Here is a 12,342-nt window from a genome sequence, read left to right as displayed (position 1 = left end):
TTTACTGTAATGCTGTCCAGCAGAAACAACTAAAGCAGCAACTATAGGTAAGTCATAATGTGAGCAAGCCAAAATGGGAGGCTAGTCATGTGCCTTCCCGGTGTGGAAACTGTGCATTAAAAAATAGCATCCTAAAGTGGTGAATTCACTGTGGGTCAAACGTGATGATATGCCCGAAACTGTTAATGGTGGATTCTCTGGTAGGTTTTAGCTCCAACAGCATCCAACGAACACGCACAATGCTGTCGTTGTGGAGTACAGTGAACGGAGTTTGTAGAGAGAGCACAGTGTCAACATGTGCACCTATAATCTGAACAGAGACATAGCTACCATCCTGAAGCAAAATCCTTCCTTTGAGAGATGGCACTGGGATTACTGCGTGTGTAGCTTCGCAAGTGAAGCAGAATGGTCGAGACGAATCTCTACTGACCCGTGTACCAGAACAAATAGAGCAGCAGTACTCCAGAAGGTGTCCATTTAATCCAGTAAAGTGTAGGATGCCGTGTACCTGCACCAAAGTTTGTAAATATCATATAGAACATTCTGTATTACTGTCCTGCAACACATAAAGGATATGTTGTTACCTTGCGTCCAGATCCTAATCCAGAAACTTGGTTGATGAAGACCTGCTTCAACTCTTCCCTTTGCGCACCCTCCGGAACATCTGCAAGAATTGTGAAGTCAAAAACATATAAACAGCCATGTGCACGCATGAATGAAACATTCCTCAAAGTATACATAACAATGCCATTCTCATGGAACTCCTGAATTAGTTGTGCTTGAATATTTCTTCCTTCATTGACAAATGTCAACTGTCGCAAATACAAATATCAGTGGCTGTTGTTTGTTAAAACAATACAAACGACTGCTCATGCTAGATTCAACTTACCACAACACGGTCCTCATTGCGAGGCCCATCAGCGATAATGACCTTGGTTGATAGAAATGGTGTTGAGAGCACTTTGGGGGATGTGGTAGATGTTCCCACCATCACTAGGAATCTTGTATCAGTGGGTCAAATGGCTTACCAAGATTACCAAGTGAGATTTAATAAATTTGGATGCTTTGTGGAGGAGTTTTACAATGGTAGAGTTGGAAAAGTGGTTGCAAGAGGCCATAAGAGAGCAAGCCTATTTACTTTTGATGCAGGAACACCTTCTTTACAGCGAGGTATGTTTGCACAAAGTGGCCACAAACAAGATCAAGATGCTGAATTATGACATAAAAGGCTTCTGTATGTTTGCACAAAGTGGCCACAAACAAGATCAAGATGCTGAATTATGACATAAAAGGCTTCGCCATATCAATTATATAAGGTTGAAGGAGATGTAAACAAAAAATCTTGTGAAAGGGTTGCCTATTTTCAGACAGTTGGATTTCAGCCATGTATGCCTAGTGTGTTCGTTTGTCAAGAAAACACACTTGCCATTTCCAAAGAGGGGGAGAATGAGTAAATGTCTTTTGGAAATAGTGCTTTCTAATATTTGGGGCCTATGGATGATGTAACCCAAGGAGGAGCACGATATTACATTACCGTTATAGATTATTTTAGTTGCATGATATGGTTATACTTTTTGAAAGCAAAGAGTGGTGCTTTCAAAGTGTTTTGCCGATACAAAAGAATGGTTTTGAGAAGGACCTTGGGTGTCAAATAAAATTATTTCACATGGATAATGGTGCAGAGTACATCTGTTATGAGTTTGATGGGTTCTTGTATAGTCAAAGCATAAAGAGATGGGTTACATGTAGGTACATTTCACAGCAAAACGCTGTTGCAGAAAGTAAGAATAGAGTGATTGGATTTATGTCTACAGCCATGATGGATGAAATACATATGCCATTGACTTATTGGGCTGAAGCAATGCACACAGTGGTGCACATAATGAATAAGACTCCTACGGATGCCATACATGGGATGACACCCTATAAGAACCTTTATGCGTACAAGCTAACTTTGGCATATATGAAAGTGTATGTGCATGTGCTCAATGAGGTAAGAAAGAAAATGGAGCCAAGAGCCTTATAAAATGTGGTTTTTGGAATACCCTGCAAGTCAAGTGTATGAGAACCGGGATGCCAAATTTAGTGAGCAAGAATCTTGGTATCAGCCCAAAGCAATTATGGTTGAGGATGATTACATGCCTAAGTTTGAGAAAACAAAATTACAGCAAGCTATAACTTCAAGTATGGATTTGACAAGCCCATCTCAGCTTGAAGAAAGTGTTGATAATGTGAGCCCTTGGAGTGAAAGACTAAGGAGTATGCATGTTGACAAAGGGAAGCAAAATGTTGAGGTTGATGAGAGCATTACGGATGCAAGTTGTGATGAAGGGAGTCATTTATAGCTTGTCAAAGTTTAAGATACCAAGCATGCTACAAAGTATGTTCCACCACATGCAAGAAAGCAAGTATCAAACTCAAAACCCCCCTTGAGGAGATCTGAAAGGGTTAGACATCCCGTGGATAGGTTGACACATAATGGTTATATGAGGATGCACTATGCATATGTGGTTAGTAAAGTGCAACATGTTGAGCCATCCATCATGTTTTGAAGAAGCTGTCAAAATTTCGGATTGGAGAGATGCTATGGATGAGGAGACGGATATCCACCTTGGAACAAAACAATACTTGGACTCTTGTTAAAGGTCCTAAAGGAAAAAAGGCTATTAGATGTAAATGGGTGTATAAATTTAAATGCAAATTATATGGGATTGTCGAAAGATACAAGGCAAGGTTAGTAGCAAAGGGTTATGCCCAAACATATGGTTTGGGTTACGATGAAACTTTCAGCTCAATAACAAAGATGAACACCATAAAGACGGTTATTGCATTGGCTGGCATGTTTGGCTGGAATTTATGGCAGATGGATGTTAAAAGTGCATTTCTATATGGTTCATTATAAGAGGAGGTATATATATGCCATAGCTTGATGAATATGTACGCCCTAAGTTTCCAATGCATGTGTGCAAGCTAAGAAAAGATTTATATTGGCTAAAACAAGCACCAAGGGCCGCGGTGTGACAAGATAAGTAAAACCTTGCTGAGATTAAATTTCAGAGGGTCCAAATCCAATTACTCCTTGTATGTGCCACAAGAGGAGTCCAAAATGGTGATCATAATCATATACCTTGATGACTTGATCACCCTAGGCAACTATGATGCAGGAATTTCAGCCATAAAGAAGTAATTGGCAAGGGAATTTGACATGAAAGACCTAGGACAGCTCATGTACTTTCTAGAGATTGAGGTAATTGATAGTCCTCATGGTATTTGGATGATTCAAAGGAAATTTGCCTTGGATATGCTGAAAAACTATGGACAGCATGCAACCCAAATGAAACTCCTCTTGTGCAAAATGCAAAGATGGTTGATGATGGCCATTACTTGCAAGATATGAGTTACAAAAGCTGGTTGAATCCTAAAAGTGACATCATAGTAATTTGAATGAAACATAAAGCAGATGTACGGAATGGCTCCATTGAGTTCATTGTTACTCACATTGCTATTTGACACAAAGCAGAATGGAGTGGGCAGCCGTGAGAACCTATCATTGCTTATGTGGGAGGATCAAATATAATACTCACAAAACTGTTAATGATCCGATTAGTTCTAGCAACGCATGAATTTCTCCTGTGAGCTAGTTATTGATCTGAAGATTAGTGAGTAGCTTCTACGACAGTTGTATAGAGTAAATAAACAATAACAATAATAGTCAAGGACGAGGCGGGCCTTTGGAGGCATAATTTGTAAGGCGAACCAATTCAAAACGACAAGATATTATGATTTTCGACAGCTCCTCCTGCTAGAAGTGCGGGTATCTCTTCGCTAAGGTCGTCGTCATATAGGTCAAGGGCGACAAGGTCCATCGATCGCGTGATTGATTCAGCTCCATCGGGTATTGATGCACTAAAAGCATTTCCCCACAGTCAATGGCACAAAGTATTGCTTGGCAGTCCAGCAGCACCAAGATCAACCATGTTTAGAAAGATGGTTAGAAGTCTAATATATCTCACCATCACTAGATCGGACTTGAGCTATGCATTAGGTGTGGTGAGCTAGCTACAAGAGTCATCTTGATGAAATGAGGAGAATACTTAGATATGTGAAAGCCATAATCAATGTTGGCTTGTTCTATGCAAAGGAAGGAGGAATATGGTTGCATGGGTATACACATGCAGATTGGGCTGGCTATATTGATGATAGGAGATCAACTAGTGGGTATGCATTCTCTCTTGGAAGTGGTGTGATTAGTTGGAACAGCAAAAAGCAACCCATAGTTGCATTGTCTAGCACGAAAGCTGAGTATAGAGGGGCTGCCATAGCATTATGTAAAGAAACTTGCCTAATATTACTCCTAGATGAGTTTGGTGAGGACTAAACACATAGAGGTCCACTATCACGATATCAAAGAGAAGTTGATAAGTGGAGAGATTGACATGAGGTATGTCAAGGTGGATGCACATGTTGTAGATATCTTTACCAAGTCATTGGGTAAAGATAACTTTTGTATTTTCAAAGAGTCTTTAAGTCTATGTGATGTACAAGAGATTGAGGGGAAGATTGTTGATGTATAGGTGATATATACATACAAGTTGTATGGGATATAGAGTTGCTTGGGTGGCATCTTTAAACTATGGGTATGAAAGGAAACAAGGGTGTAAGTAGTTTTACATTTCCTAAATAGCATGTACATGGGCATTGCTAGGTAGCATAAAAGCAGCTAACAAGTTTTTGTGTCAATTAAAAACTCAATCAGTTTAATGCCACATACCCATGACAGTTATCTTGAAGGCTGGATTGTGTATATTCAAATATTTTTGGACAATCATTTACTCTCACGTCCCACGTCTTCTTGTATAGTCCTCCCACTATCTCCAATAAACATGTCAAAAGCAACCACCTTCTTTCTTTCTTATGCCGAGACTAGATGTATACTAGAGCTTTCACTTGTTCAAAGTTCATTTACAAATTCATGAAATGGCTGAGCTTACACATGATTACTCTACTTGGGGCACTCGATGTGCATGATTCTTTTGAAACAGGGACTTTACACTGATGTGACAGACAATACCTCCCCATATTGAGTTCCATCCTGGGATTTGAGCCTTGTTTGTCATCCTGGTGTCTCCGAGAAGCGCGTGCCTCCAGCAATGAAAGAGGGAATACATCTAATAAGAAGGATGAAAGCATGCTCCGTTGGAGATCTTGTTGCTCAGATAGGAATCTTGTCTAGGATGGTTTGAAGTTCGTTTTGCTCTAGCCTTTGCTCTAGCCTATCTGTTGTTGAAAGGTTGTATCTTTTTCTTTCTCTAAGTTTATTGTCCTTGCAAAAAAATAAACATGAACATTATGCCTAACCTTCCAGGGTTGATATCGGAGGAGAACAGAGATGTGTTTCCAAGAGCGATGGAAATGTTTATGGAAGGAGGTATATATGTTATGTTTTGTGTCCTTAATGTGTTGCTTGATTTGATCATGAGCTCACTGTCATTATATTGTACGATTTGGAACAGAGGAGCATTCAAGCACATCTTGCTCTATGGGAGAACGACCTTCAATCACGTGCCATCATTAGGCAGTATGAGGCCCAAAGAAAGACATAATAACTAGAATGAAAGAAGCGCATGAGAGAGGATAATTTGATAGAGATAGAGGAATCCATAAAGCAACAAATCATCCTTGAAACGTTGATGTTTTTCAATGACAAAACCCAAAGCATGGAGAAGCAACTAAAGTATGAAATCTTCAATCAAATTCAACAACACCCTGCACTGATAGGATTATGAGATCAAATAGCTAGAGAGGAGGTAGAAGTGCAAGCATCACTAATAGCCAATGTGCACAGCACACTGGCTATCATAAAGTAGCTTGCAAACAAAGAAGAGTTGTTCCTAAAGAAATGTACATGGACCATGCTAATGAACTCTACTGAAGACATGCCCATTGCTAAGGTCGCAAGGATTCTGCAAGTTTTCAAGCATTCCTTGTACAAGGCAAGATTTAGTGTGGAAGCCCAAATGGATGATGGTAGTCGCTTATTCTCATTGGCGGATTGTTGGAAGCATCAATGTAGCGGTACAATAACAGACGACATAAAAGAAATTATTCAGTGTTTTTGGGAATTTGAGTTACGTGTTTCCCCCAACAAGAAGTATGTTTGTAGAAAGAGACCGAGGACAAAAAGTTACATCAAGCATCTAGTCCGTCTACTTGATGAGCCTTAGGTATGTTTTCTAAGCACTAGTTTGAGGTGTTATCTACAAGCTACTATATGAAGTCATTTGGTTACCTAGGAACAAATATTACCTAATGTTAGTATGCTAATTAGCACTTGTTCTATCATTGTTAGCATTCAATTTTAATGATAGTTGGCACCTAATTTATGATTGTTAGCCTTCAGTGTGATCATGATAGTTAGCACTTGTTTTATGATAGTGAACCTACAGTTTTATGATCATTAGCATTCACTTTTATGATAGTTAGCTCCTATTTTATGATAGTTAGCCCATTGTTTTATGATAGTTAGCCCATTGTTTTATGATAATTCCTAATGTCAGTATGCTAATTAGCACATGTTCTATCATTGTTAGCATTCACTTTTAATAATAGCTAGCACCTATTTTATGATAGGCAGAATTTAGCTTTAAAGATAGTTTGCATTATTTTGTGATTGTTAGCCTTCAGCTTTGTGATAGTTACTACTTGTGTCATGGTAGCTAGCACTCATTTGATGGTAGTTAGCCTTCACTGTGTTCATGATTTTTAGCACTTGTGTTATGGTAGTGAACTCATCAGTTTTATGACAGTTAGCATTCAGTTTCATGATAGTAAGCACATATTTTATTATCGTTAGCATTTCGTTTTATGATAGTTAGCTCCTATTTTATGATAGTTAGCATTTTGTTTTATGATAATTAGCCTAATGTTAGTATGCTAATACCTAGTCAATCATTGTTAGCATTCACTTTTAATTATAGTTAGAACCTATTTTATGATAGTCAGCATTCAGCTTTAAAGACAGTTTGCACCGATTTTATGATAGTTACCCTTCAGCTTTGTGATAGTTACTACATGTTTCATGATAGCAAGTACGTATTTTATGGTAGTTAGCCTTCACTATGTTTATGATTTTTAGCACTTGTTTTATGATAGTGAACCTATCAGTTTTATGAGAGCTAGCATTCAGTTTAATGATAGTAAGAACCTATTTTATGATCGTTAGCATTTAGTTTTATGATAGTTAGCTCCTATTTTATAATAGTTAGCACACTATTTTATGATTGTTAGCATTCAGCTTTATGATAGTTAGCTCCTATTTTTTGATAGTTAGCACACTTTTTTATGATAATTAACACCTCTTTGATAATAATTAGCACCTATTTTATGATAATTAGCACCTCTTTGTTGATAATAGTTAGCACATAGTTAATGATAGTTAGCAGCTATTTTATTAAATTAGCACTTGTTTTGGTCATTCGCTCCACCCTTGCAATCCACTTTGATGATGACAAAAGAAATTATTCCAGCCACTGTGGATATATTACCTAAACCTGACTTCATTGTTTCTACTGCCCAAGGAAAGTACAGTGCGATAGTAGTCTCAGGGAAGAAGGAAATGGTAGTCGTTGCATTTACGTGTAGAGAATAACTGGCAATTCCTCCCTCACCACTAGCTCTTGCAAGAACAATAGGTCCTTCTACTCATCGGTAAAAGGAATCTACCTACAGCAAATCCCTATATTGTTCTACAAAGGCATGTGGGACAACCAGAGTAATGGTATCACAGTTTCAGTGGTCGCTAAACAGCTCTACTGCATGTAGGATAGTTTGCATTGCGGGCTTTGTATGGCCCATACTTGGCTAACAGTTTTCCCTCAAAAGCAAATCTGTGGCGTATGAATTTACAGACCATGTCAATGCATAGGATGGGCAAGGAATCTCCCCCCCCCCCGACAAAGTTCTCTCTCAAAGGGACAATCACACGCACATTGTACTCGCTACCATGCAAAGGTGGCACACTACTACGCTTATCTCGTAATGAGGCATTGGAATCATCTTCATACTCCCTCTTAATTGATGATTGTCTTGATGTTGGAAATGCACATAGGAAGGATCAATAACAAAACTTATATGCGGTCAACTTTCATTACCACACCAAGTAACATAATATATAATCCAACCATCTGAAAGTAGTTTAAATTAAAGAAAAATTTATGCCCACAAAAAAAGGGTGGTAGGCAACATGGTTGCTATCCACAATTGCTAATCGTAAGGGGTCCACACAGCTTTAAAACTTCAGCAATGTCTACTTCAATCAGGATCAATTCAAATACATAATCTTATAGAAAATGAGATACAAGTTAAGTGATTGACACTCTTCACAATCTCTGCCAGCAGTAGTCACTCACAATGCCAACAACATATTACATTATATTCCACGAAAAGAGAAATACAAAACACTGCTACTGCCTGCAAGTTCTGTTTGTTGTACTGCTTGAACACATTTGATTACAAAAATAACTAACAAAAGTGTTCATTTGCAAATGTATACATGACTAAGATCTATTGCTACTGACACGTACATCCCTATAGCAAAATCTGCGGCAGTACATTCACAAGATTTGTAGAAAATGCCCATGACACATACTAGATAGAAAGTGTCCAAGAACATCCACCATAATTTGTGCAGTATGTGCACAAACGAGGGTTGAACCTAAAAAAATATCCTGCAATGAAATACCCACAGCACTGACATACCGTCAATAGTTGCAAATGCATACCTAGGAACACCCAATATTCAAAATCAGACTTACCTTCTTCATATGCGTACTTTGCTGTAGCATGAAAAGCTCTTTTAAGAGATTTTTTGCCATTGTTCCCAACCGCAGGTTCCTTCATTCCCTTTGCTTGAGGTGCATCATGAGAGCAACCTACATGACCTTCTACCAAACCATGCGCTGAACCACCAACGGTATCTCTTAAGGTTGAAGACTGTTTCAATGCCTTGCCTCGCACTGCATTACCAGAAAAACCAACATGACCTTCCTACAAAATACCTCTTGGAACAACCACAAGAGGGCCTATAAGAGAGAAACCCACAATCATTATAGAGTGAGACATAGGAGTTCTTGGAGCAGAGAAATAGAGGATCTCTTAACTCTCACAGTCATAGCAAAGAAGACGACCAGTCTTGCCAAAAAAAAAAAAAAAGAGAATCATAGGCTAGGAGAACACTAGGGTGCAGCAAAGTAAGATTCAAATATAATTCTGGAATGGAATTAAATTAAACTCGCTAAGACTAGTACGATTAGGAACTATGAGCGAGAAAGCATGCTCAAAAAGAAGAGTCGGACGCACGTTTGCCTTTAACAATAGAGTTTGATTTGATCGTTTGTTGAAGACCTTGAAAGTTGTTTCTGCCATTAAGAAATCAGATTCACCTACCTCCTCCTTGATATTCACCACAAACACATTCGATATTTTGTTCGATCCTATATCATCAACGTCCTTTTCGGTCACTCCTTCACCTATCATGCACAATAAAAATGTTGAGATATCAAGCTCCACTTGTGATATGCCAGGGTGACCGTTGTGCATTTATGTCACCAACTTGTTAGCTGCAGATGCGGTTGGTACACCGCCCATGAATAATAGCTGGATGACAAATATCTTTATGTACTCTAGTTAGTGGCTCAGTTAGTATGCCACCTTAGTTAGCTGAGTTTGGTTTGAGACCCACATATAGGGTTCACCTATTCTTTTATACTTAGAGTTCTTTTGGCTTTCACAACTAAGGAGAGAAAAACTATTTTCAGCCTCCACCTTTATGTATATTCCCCCATTGTGTATGTGAGAAAGCTGCAAGTGAGACTCCTTCCTTCTCTCCCAATCTCTTCACATGCTATCAGAGCTCGGTTCGTGGTAAGGAGCTCAAGAAAGAAAACCAAGTTCGCGGTGTCCTAGTAAGAGGATCAGTGTTGCTTTCCTATTTTTTTCAAGTTTGGGAGCAAATCTCTGCAGGTAGCACAGCCGGAAAGTGCAAGAGTGCATTGTCTTAGATTGGGACACCCTTCGCGGTGTGGTGAAAAGGCAGATACTTTGACAAAAATGTATAGCACAAATACGCAAGCCAGGAAAATGCAACTCAAGTAGGAGTTGATAATGTGCAGAGAGAAACTATGAGCATCAATGACAACCACATGAAGGTGAAGAAGATTGCAGATGCACTTACTTCTATTGGGTCGCCAGTGGAAGATGATGATTTAGTTTATGTGATCTTGAATGGTATAGGAAAGGATTATGCACAATTCCGGACATCCACTGCCGTCTGTGAGAATTTTCCTGATTTTGAGGAGTTGATTGCTCGTCTAATTTCTGAAGAGCAGAGAAATGGTGGTGCATCTTCTTCAAGAGGAACTTCAAAAGAAGCTGTCTTCTACTCAAATGCTAGAAGAGGTAGAGGCAGAGGTAGAGCAGGCCGATTTGGAGGCCATGGTAGAAATCAGAATATGCAACAAATTCAAGAAAACCAGTTCTATGGAGGAGGATGTGGTAACTTTAGAGGCAGAGGGAGCCAAAGAGGTCATGGTGGATGGTAGAGAGGCCAAAATGCAAACAGCAATGTTGAATGCTACTACTGTGGTAAAATCGGTCATATGGTTAAAGACTGCTATAAAAAGCAGAATGACATCATGATTGAAAAATTGCAGCAAGGCAATTATGCATCCTCTAGTAGCAGGGATGTTTTTATCGAAGCTATACTTATATATTAATATAAAATCTTGGCGAAAGTTTATTGAGCTAGTTCTTTTAGTTTCACAATATTTATAGAACATATTACAATTTAATATATTTTCTTTTGAATTTTAAAGAAAGAGTTGTAAATCCTAGCGAAACTTTAAATTTTTTCTCATAAAAGTTTCAAATCTTGGCGAATTTTTCAAACCTTTAGTTTTATTAGGGCATACAAACATTTGATACCAATATAAACGTTTCGCTTCTTAATGAAACTAATAGGAAAAAATCATATATATCTAGTAGACAGGGTGATGACAGAAATGAGCATCTGTTTATGGTGTAGCACATGACCAATTCTGTGACAAGTGCAGAAGAAAGCAATGATGTGTGGTATGTTGACTCAAGTGCATCAAACCACATGATAGGTCATGCAAAATGGATGCAGGATGCAAGGAAAATGGAAAGACCAGGATTTGTGGAGACTGGTGATGATACTGCACATCCTATTGCGTAGATTGGTAAAATTCCTTTGTTTATGCAGGATGGAAAAAAGAAATACCTGTCTGATGTATTTCATGTCCCAAATATCACCAAGAACCTAGTTTCTGTTTGATCAAATAGTTGAGTAGGGCTTGCAGGTCAGATTTAATCCTCATGGATGCTTTGTTGAGGATATAAAAAATAAAGGTCGCTTGATAGCAAAAGGGAAGAACAAGGGCACAATGTTTACGTTGGATGCGGACATGCTTGAATTGAGTGCAGCAATGTTTGCACATGGAACCGGTGTAGTTGCAGATATTGATATATGGCATAAACGCATTGGTCATGTTAATGTCAGCGACTTAAATTAATGCAGGCCCAAAATATTGTTGCAGGATTGCCTAAGTTCAAGGTTGGAGAAATGCATAGGGTATGTGAAGCCTGTCAATTTGGAAAACAGGCAAGGAAACCATTTCCTAGACATGTTCAAGAGAGTAAGAGGCCATTGGAATTAATCCACTCTTATGTGTGGACTACTAAAGCTGCATCTATTGGAGGCTGTCATTATTTTGTCACTTTTATTGATGACTACAGCAGAAAAGTTTGGGTGTATTTTATGAAAAAGAAAAGTGAAGTGTTTGGGTAAGAGTGCTCTCAACGGAAGCAAGAACGGAAGAGGGAGAGAGAGAGAGACAGAGAGCCACACAAGTTTTGGTGGGTGCAGAACACCCTAATCTTCTTTTTCATTCATTTATATATGTGTTTGAGTAATGTACATAACCGGGTTAAAGGCACAGTGACCTTTAACCCCACAACCTCCCACTTAAAGGACAATGTGCCTTTAAGGGAGAACAACCAGTGAGCATACTATCCAATGCCCATCAATACACGACAATACTCAAACCGCTGACTAGGTAGACTCTTCGTCACGATATCTGTAGGGTTATCATCTGTATGAACCTTGACAAGCTCTATGCGCTTGTCCTCAAGATGGTACCTGACCTCAATGTGTTTGGTCTTTGCATGAAAGACCGGATTCCGTGCTAACTGAATAGCACTCATGGAATCACTATGCAATGTCGGTACACCTGTATGAATCCCCAAATCTCCCACTAGCCGATCAAG

The 12,342-nt window shown here is 38.9% G+C and overlaps 1 long non-coding RNA gene across 1 annotated transcript; it reads right to left on the bottom strand.

Annotated features, from left to right (window-relative positions):
• Positions 1–352: 352 nt before the first annotated feature.
• LOC147884065 (uncharacterized) lies at positions 353–8,904 on the bottom strand. Its single transcript, XR_015543648.1, has 2 exons — positions 8,814–8,904; positions 353–508 (listed from the first exon to the last, which is right to left on the bottom strand). It is a non-coding gene; the product is annotated as an uncharacterized LOC147884065 (long non-coding RNA).
• Positions 8,905–12,342: the final 3,438 nt, after the last annotated feature.

Source organism: Dipteris shenzhenensis, chromosome 27 (genome assembly GCF_047967505.1).
Source record: "Dipteris shenzhenensis isolate YYH24624 ecotype China chromosome 27, Dip_SZ_1.0, whole genome shotgun sequence".
Classification (NCBI taxonomy): domain Eukaryota; kingdom Viridiplantae; phylum Streptophyta; class Polypodiopsida; order Gleicheniales; family Dipteridaceae; genus Dipteris; species Dipteris shenzhenensis.
Note: the sequence above shows the minus strand (reverse complement) of the source record. Positions and strands in the feature narration are given on the sequence as shown.